This window comes from Malus sylvestris, chromosome 10 (genome assembly GCF_916048215.2).
Source record: "Malus sylvestris chromosome 10, drMalSylv7.2, whole genome shotgun sequence".
In the NCBI taxonomy this organism is placed as follows: Eukaryota; Viridiplantae; Streptophyta; class Magnoliopsida; order Rosales; family Rosaceae; genus Malus; species Malus sylvestris.
This window is the reverse complement of record NC_062269.1, coordinates 10,860,940-10,870,263: the sequence shown is the minus strand read 5'-3', so window position 1 is coordinate 10,870,263 and position 9,324 is coordinate 10,860,940. Positions and strand designations below refer to the sequence as shown.

Below are 9,324 nucleotides of genomic sequence, written 5' to 3'. Positions count from 1 at the left end.
GTGATCAATCTGTGAATGATGGTTCTCAATCTTCACATGTTATTGTGCCAGTTCTAATACCATTCCCAAATTTGAGTCATTAACCTAGAATATAAATAGTGGAGCCCCACATCCAGATGCAATTCATACCACTATTTATAGAACATCACTGAATGATACATCATCTATAAACTCTACTTTCAGCATACAACATAGTCTTAAAGCTCTAATTCTTCATCAACATCAGCAAATGGTCTTACTCTTTCCTTTTCCAGTGATACACCTCATTTTCCTCATGTCCTCAATCTAGCATAACTCCAGGTAATCCTCCCATTCTCCGAATCATCTCCTGGATCTGATTCTCCTACTATTCCAGTGCATCATAATAGGCAACATGGTATCAAAACTCGATTACAAACAGGAGTAATTTCCAGGAAAAATTATGCAGCGTATCTTACTACATTACCTGAGTTGAGTTCATTACAACTTATGGACAATTTTTCTAGTGAAATTTGTTGTGATGCTTGGTGGATTCTCATTTATAGCTACTATACAAGATGTTGAGGAACCAAAATCATTTCGAGCTACATCAACCAAACCTGAGTGGCAGTTAGCCATGCAAGAAGAATATAATGCTTTAAAAACTCAAGGGACATGGGTTTTGGTTCCACCTCCATCTCACAGAACTATAATTGGAAGCAAATAGGTATACAAGGTAAAGAAGAACCCTGATGGCTTAATTTCGAGATATAAAGCAAAGTTAGTTGCATAAGGCTACACACAAGAACAAGGATTAGATTATTCTAAAACATTCAGTCTGGTTATAAGACACACTTCAGTGAGGATTATTCTAACTCTTGCTATTCAATATGGATGGAACCTGTGACAGTTGGATGTTACGAACGCCTTTTTATATGGCAATCTTGAGGAAGAAATATATATGATGCAACCTCAAGAAATTGTGAATCCTTCTTGCCCAGAATATGTGTGTAAGCTTGTCAAGTCTCGCTATGGGCTAAAACAAGCCCTAAGAGCATGGAATTAGAAATTTACTAGCTATCTTCCCATCTATGGGGTTAAAAAATCACTGCCTGATACTAGCCTGTTTGTGAAAGTTAATGAAGGTGATATTATCCTCCTTTTATTGTATGTTGATGATAATACTCACATGGTCTAGTCCTACAAAAATTCAAGCAGTTATACCCAATCTTATATCAGTTTTTGATCTCAAAGATATGGGTAGATTAACTTTCTTCCTTGGTCTGCATATTCAATACAGAGAAGATGGCTCACTGATTATCAATCAGTCTAAATATGCCAAAGAGTTATTGAAAAAAGCAGGAATGGAGACTTGTAAGCCCACATCCACACCATCCAAACCTCATACGCAGCTATTTAAGAAAGAGGGTACTCCACTCTCAGATCCTAGCCACTACAGAAGCTTGGTGGAGGCTCTTCAATATCTGACCTTTACTAGGCCTGATATTGCACATGTTGTTAACATGGCATGCCAATTCATGACATTTCCAACTGATCTTCATATGCATCTTGTCAAACGCATATTAAGATACCTAAAAGGCAAACTTAACTGTGGACTACATTATAAAAAGAGTTCAGAGTTCAATCTTACAACCTATTCTGACTCGGATTGGGCTGCAGATATTAATACTTGAAGGTCGGTTACTGGATTTGTGATCTAATTGGGATGTAATCCTATCTCATGGAAATCTAAAAAGTAGTCTACGGTTTCACGCAGTTCCACAGAGGCTGAGTATAAAGCCTTAGCACACTCTGCTGGTGATTTGTTTTTTATTCAAAATTTGTTTAAAGACATGAATCAGGTAATTTCAGTTTTCCAGTGTTACACTATGACAATTTGAGTGCCTTAGCATTAAGCTCCACTCCTGTTTTCCATAATAAGATCAAACACCTTGACACTGATTATCATTTTGTCCAAGAGAAAGTGCAAAGAAGAGATCTTGTTGTTCAATATATAACTATTGAGGATCAAGTGGCGGATGTGTTTACAAAAAGGCTCCATAGTCCAATCTTCTTGAGACATTGCAAAAACCTTGGCCTTGGCATTTCAAAATAGCTTCAAGACCATGGTTGATTCAAACTTCACTTGGTTGCTCCAAGCTCAGTTTGAGGGGGGAGTAATAACTGATAATTGTAATGACACTTGGTACTGTTTTAGTGAAATAGTTTGTTAATATAGTTGTGGTTAGTTGTGGTGTTAGAAGGGTATTGTAGTAATTATGACATGTAATGGTTTGGCTATATAAGGAATTGGTGCCTTTGCTATAAGATCAAGTTGTAATACATTCAATTAATAGAATCAGTTCCTCTTTCTTCTCCTCTCCTTTCTTCGCTCTTAAGTTTTACCTTTATATATTACAAAAATGTGGTATCCATAACATTTTCCTTTGTAAAGAATAATGCTTAATAAAAGATTGAGTATTGGTAGGCCGACTACATATTTATGTCACATTTGTGTATCATCTTATGTGGCAAATGATGTATGCAACTAACATCCAATGTGATAAATTCATTTATTGACGTAGCATGTATACATCACTTATCACATCAGATAGTACACAAATGTGATACAAAAATATTCTCCCTAGAATTTTCCTAAAATATTTATTGTTTAGTAAACCTCTCACATGCATGCATGTGGAGTTTATATTAATAGAATTGATCATTTTGAAAAATGTGTAGGTGTTTGTTAATGTTGGTACAGTACTAGGGTACGTATCCAATTTTGCCTTAGCCAAGCTCCCAATCCACTTGAACTGAAGGATCATGCTCGGCATAGGCATAATTCCATCAGTTTTCCTAGCCCTCGGCATTTTAGCCATGCCCGAGTCGCCACGCTGGCTCATCATGCAAGGCAGACTTAGAAATGCCAAGCGAATACTAAATAAAACTATTGTGATGCTGCATCTACTGATGTTGCATATGATTGATGCTGCATATGATTGATGCTACATCTACTAATGTTATATATAGAGTCTACTACCAATGTGACCCCTAGGGTAAATCTCTAGGGTAAGGCTCATTGTAATCTTTGAGGTAAGGTTATGTAAATCACCTTTCCCTTGATTTAAAAGAGAAGACTGATTAAGGTAATGTCTTTGTGTAAGGTTTAGATTAGGTATGCAACATGCCTTCTTCTTTCTTGTCAGTTGCTTCCTGCAACCATTCCTCCCATCTCTTTTCTTTTCCCTTTCTCTTCTCATATATACCAGGACTCACTTTTGTACAAACACACATGAAATATATATTGAAACTTTAAACCAGAAAATCTACATGGTATCAAAGCAGGTGCCTCTGGCCATTTTTTCCGTTGCATCTTTCCTGTAATCTTAAGCCATGGCTGAATAAGATTCAGTAAACATAGAGGGTGAAATCTCGCATACCTCTCCTTCAAATTTCTCAAACGTTGAGGCTAACACCAGTCAACGTTTATGTTCAATTCTCTTGAACGAGTTTAATTATCTCCCTTAGTCTCGAGCTGTGTCTCTTGCTCTCGGAGGCAAAGGGAAATTAGGGCTTGTAAATGGAAGTGTGGAAGCTCCATAATCTCTTCCTCTATATATGGTGCATGGCTTTACAAGGATCAACTTGTCAGGTCCTTGCTGCTCAACACCATGGAGAAACATGTTGCTGAGATTTTTAGCTACTACAATTCTTCATGTGAGCTTTAGAAAGCCTTGCAGGATATGTATGGAAATCAAAACAACTATGCACGTGTCTTTCAACTTAAAAAGGACATTGCCAGTGCCTGACAAGAAGGGAAAACATTTGTTCAACACCTTGGACACATCAAGGCTATGTGGAATGAATTGGATGTATACCTTCCACATACCACAGATCATGCCATTCTCGTAGCCGGGGAAGAAAAAATCTACCAGCTGTTGGGGAGTTTGAATTCCGAGTACGAGGATTTAAGGAGTCACGTCTTGATGAGTCAAGAGCTTCCCACTTTCAACAATGTCTGTGCAACTATCCAACGAGAAGAAGCAAGGAAGAAAGTGATGAATGCTGAGCACAACTTGAGATTGACTGAGACTCGAGCATATGCCTCAAATTATAAGACCTCAGAGGCTAAGGTGTACAAGGGTAGAAATCCACACCTGAAATGCAAATATTGCAATGGTGTTGGTCATGTGGAAGACAAGTATTAGGAACTTCATCCTGATTTCAAGCTTAAGTTCAGCAAAGATGAAAAAATGATACCAAGGTCCTCACAATAATTTCAACCTTAGTACAAGGCCCAACTTGCTAATGCTTATCCCTCTATTGTCTCACAAGGATCCATGGAGTTCACTGCCAATCCATTGTCTCTTATCAATGAGTTTGCAGCTTATCTTTAAAGCAAGGGACACAGAGGGGGTTCGCAAGCTCAAGAAAATGAAGAGAACAATCATGCAACCATGTTGGGACAGTTTGCCGGCTTTCTTGCTGGAAATGAGAAAGTTTCACGAGATGAAACACCAGGTATACTCAAAGCATTCACTACTGCCTTGTTAACTAGTACTGAAAATGATTGTTGGATAATTGATTTAGAAGCCACATATCATATGACAAACAAAATCACAAAATTGCATCATTTTAAACGTGTTTCAAATCCCTCACATGTGTCTATTGCAAATGGAAAAACTGTTTTAGTTTTGGGAAAAGGAGAAATAAACTTACTCTCACACAAAACACTTTTCACTGCCTTATATGTACCAACCTTTCCTTTCTAACTTCTTTCAATTGGAAAGATCACAAACACCCTAAACTGCCATGCCATTTTCTCACCAAATAACGTGATGTTTCAGGATGTCCTCACCATGAAGATGATTGGTGAAATGGTCTTCATAAATGGACTTTACTACCTATGCAAGAACGCCTGTTTTACTCAAGCTTTTCAAGCTCAATCGAAGTTCATAAATGAAAACCAACTTTGGCATAAGAGATTCGCTCACCCCTCTACAGTTATCTTGTCTAAACTGTTTCCAAATTTTTGTAAATCACATTTTACTTGTGATACTTGTCAATTTTCTAAGTTTACTAGACTACCTTTTGGTAACTTAATGTCTAGGACAAGTAAACTTTTTGAAATGGTGCACACCAATGTATGGGGACCAGCAACTGAATCAATAAAAGGGTTTAGGTATTTTGTCTTATTTGTTGATGACTTTTCTTGAATGAGTTTTGTGTATCTTATGAAATCAAATAGTGAAGTCCAAACTATTTTCAAAGATTTTCATATGCATGTTAAAACACAATTTCAATAAGACATTAAGGTGTTGAGATAAGATAATGGCACTGAATTTCTATCCAACCACATGCTTCAATACATAAGTTCTCAGGGCATAATACATCAAACCAACTATGTAGGGACTGCCCAACAAAATGGAGTAACTGAGAGAAAAAATAAAGATCTCTTGGAGAAGACTCATGCTTTTATGCTTCACATGCATGTTCCAAAGAAATTTTGGTCATTAGCCATCCTTACTGCCACTTACCTCATTAACTGACTCCCAAGTTGTGTGCTAGGGTTTAAATCTCCTTATGAAGTACTCAAGGTAGAAAAATTGATTTGACACACCTCAAGGTATTTGGATGTGTTTGCTTTGTTCATATTCAAGCCTTGAAATGTGAAAAATTGGATGCTAGGGTAACCAAGTATGTGTTTATGGGGTATTCTTCCACCCAAAAGGGATACAAGTGCTACAATCCAGCCACTAAAAAGTGTGTTGTGTCAAGGGATGTGAAATTTGAAGAAGATTGCCCTTATTTTACTCATAAAGGGAATACTGCAGGTCAGGGGGAGGAACTGTTTGAAATGTTTCCACTTCCTCCAGTCATTAATAATTGAGTGTTGGAAGAAAGCTTAGTTGCTGTGACACCAGTTGTTAAAGAAATACAACCTGACTCAATCTCTGATCATCGTATCCCTGCCAATAAGGGAGATGAGGGGTCTCATTCTGATAATTCACAATCTCCTACAGAGTCTCAAGGGCTTAGAAGAAATCCTCCTCGAACAAGAAAACCTCCAACTAGGCTGCAAGACTATGTTACTTATGCCGCACGGGTGAAAGTATCAGCCTTGGTGAGTTCTCAACATCTCATGTCACATTTCTCTATGAAATTGATAAACACAATGAACCTATAAGCTTTCAAGAGGTATCTCTCCTCTCACAATGGAATCAAGCCATGGCAGATGAGCTTCATACTCTATAAGAAAATAAAACTTGGAGCTTGGTTCAACTACCACCAAGAAAAAAGGTTATTGGAAGTCGTTTGACTTACAAGATTAAATTCAAGGCTGATAATTCTATCGAGAGACACAAGGCTCAACTTGTTGCCCGAGGGTTCACTCAAACCTTTAAGGTAGATTACAAGGAAACATTTTCACTTGTGGCCAAGATGAATTCAGTGAGGGTTCTACTCTCAGTTGCAATCAATTATGGGTGGACTATTTATCAAATGGATGTGAAGAATACTTTCTCTCATGAAGAGTTATGAGAAGAAGTGTACATGCAGCCTCTTCCAGGTTATAATGGTATTAAAGGCAACATGGTTTGTAAACTACACAAGGCAATCGAAGGATTGAAACAATCTCCAAAAGCTTGGTAAGCCAAGCTCAGCTCAGTTTTAGAGAAGGCTGGATTCCTACGAAGTAATGATGACTCCTCATTATTTGTAAGAACTAGCACTAGTGGGAAATTGATGGTGCTTATCTATATGGATGATCTCATGATCACAGGAGATAGTGCCGCTGAAATTAAGGCACTAAAACTCTCACTATGCCAAACCTTTGCTATCAAAGACCTGGTATTTTTTTGGTATCGAAATGGCAACCTCTTCAAAGACATTGTTTCTACATCAACAAAAATATATATTGGATCTTATTTAGGAAGCAAAAATGCTTGATTACAAACCTACCATCACTCCTGTGGACTCTAAACTAAAGCTCAACACAGATGGAGAAGCCATGCATGAAGTGAGCTACTATCAACGATTGGTGGGCAAATTTATATATCTCACCATCACACGTGCAGTGAGCTTGGCAAGCCAATTTATGCATTCTCCTATGGTTGATCATCTTAACATGGTTAAGAGAGTCCTACGTTACCTCAAGGGTTTGATATGACAAGGAATCATCATGTGTAACAACAATTCCACTGCCATCAGTGGCTACATTGAGGAAGATTGGGTAGGGAATGCACTTGATAGGAAATCTACCACGGGCAATTGTACGCTTGTTGGTGGAAATCTTGGCACTTGGAAGAGCTAAAAGCAACATGTCATTGCTCGCTCTAGCGCAGAGGCTGAATATCGAGCCATGGCAACCACTACATGTGAACTTATATGGCTCAAAGGGCTTTTTTCAGACTTAAGGTTTACTAGTACTACTTCCATGTCTCTTATGTGTGATAATCAAGCAGCCATGCACATTGCTGATAACCTTATGTTCCATGAAAGAACGAAACACATTGAGGTGGACTGTCATTTTGTTAGAGCGCAAGTGCAAACTCAAGTCATCCGGACCATCTTCACGCGAGGCCATGATCAACTAGTAGATCTCTTTACCAAGGCTCTAGCCTCCACTCCATTCCATCATTTTCTAGCCAAGCTTGGCTCGATTAACCTCCTCGATCTAGCTTGAGGGGGAGTGTTCTTATGCTGCATCTACTGATGCTGCATATGACTGATGTTGTATCTACTGATGCTGCATATGAAGTCTACTACCAAGGTGACCCCTAGGGTAAATCTCTAGGGTAAGGCTCATTGTAATTTTTTGGGTAAGGGTATGTAAATCACCTTTCCCTTGATTTAAGGGAGGAGACTGATTGGGGTAATGTCTTTATGTAAGGTTTAGATTAGGTAGGAAACACGCCTTCTTCTTTCTTGTCTGTTGCTTGCTGCAGCAATCATTCCCATCTCTTTTCTTTTCCCTCTCTCTTTTCATATATACCCGAACTCACTCTTGTACAAACAGACATGAAATATACATTGAAACTTTAAACCAGAAAATGTACAAAGACATCATCTTCTGAAGAGGAATCGCAGCACAGACTAGACAAGATTAAAGAAGTTGCAGGAATCCCAAAGACTCAAAGGATGAGGTCGATCCGATTTCTAAACGCAGCCAATTAGGTGAAGGTATATGGAAGGAATTGCTCCTCCTCCCCACGCCGGCCGTTCGCCACATTTTAATAACAGCCCTTGGTATCCACTTCTTTCAACAATTGTCGGGTATAGACTATATGGTTTTGTACAACCCTAGGATCTTCAAGAACGCGGGAATCACTTCTTACAATGATAAGCTACTTGCAACCGTGGCTGTTGGATTTGTCAAGCCATTGCAATCTTGGTGGCAACATTTAAAGTTGATCGGTTCGAACGTCGTATTTTGCTTTTGAGCAGCGTGGGTGGAATGATAGTTTCTCTTACGCTGCTTGGGTTGGGACCCATCATGTGGGTCTATAGCTTTGAGATCTTTCCTTTGCAGTTGCGCACACAAGGGTGCAGTATGGGGGTGGTGGTAAACAGGGTGACGAGTAGGGTCATCCTCATGACTTTTATTTCATTTGTATAAGGCCACCACGATTGGTGGGGCCTTCTTTCTTTAAGCGAGAATTGCTACCCTTGGTTGGGTCTTCCTTTATACATTGTATCCAGACACGCAGGGTCAATCCCTTGAAGATATGGAGGTCTTGTTTGGTAAATACCACAAGGGGAGAGAAGCCAATGCCATGTTTAACAAGACTAAGCAAGCTGATCATGGTTTTGGTGACGACAACAAGGCTCAAATCCATTAGGAATAAAAGGGCAATGCTTAATCAATGGTTAATGCACTTTATGATGATGATCAATTCCTTTAGCTCATATATTTCGGTTATATGCAATTGTACTTACATCTGTTTGATATTCTACTACAAACTGCAAGACTTCTTTCGAGCGACTTACTTTGTATGTACGAGAGTGAGGGTATTATGTACAAATTATAACTGGACTTTATAGTGAGTTTCATTATTTCATCTCCAATGTAATTTCTTTACTACCCTAAACATTATTTCATCTCCAATGTGATTTCTTTGTAACAAATGTCCTTGTTTCTTTTACATGAGCAGTCAATAATTTGGTGTTACTTGTTTGTAACTTTGTCCTGTTCTAGCACTTTTAATTTGGTTCTTATGCTGTAATTGTTGTTGGTAGGTCTGTGAAAGATCACGTAACAACATACAGAATGGTCCTAGCTGAAGGAAAAAAAATTTGTCCTAGCTAGGAACAAGTATGAACATTTGAATACATATGCAAGCTATTAACACTTTAAAGTAGACA

At 38.4% G+C, this 9,324-nt stretch overlaps 1 pseudogene; it reads left to right on the top strand.

Moving 5' to 3' along the window:
* The first annotated feature begins 1,811 nt into the window (after positions 1-1,811).
* LOC126584228 (polyol transporter 5-like) lies at positions 1,812-8,801 on the top strand (annotated as a pseudogene).
* Positions 8,802-9,324: the final 523 nt, after the last annotated feature.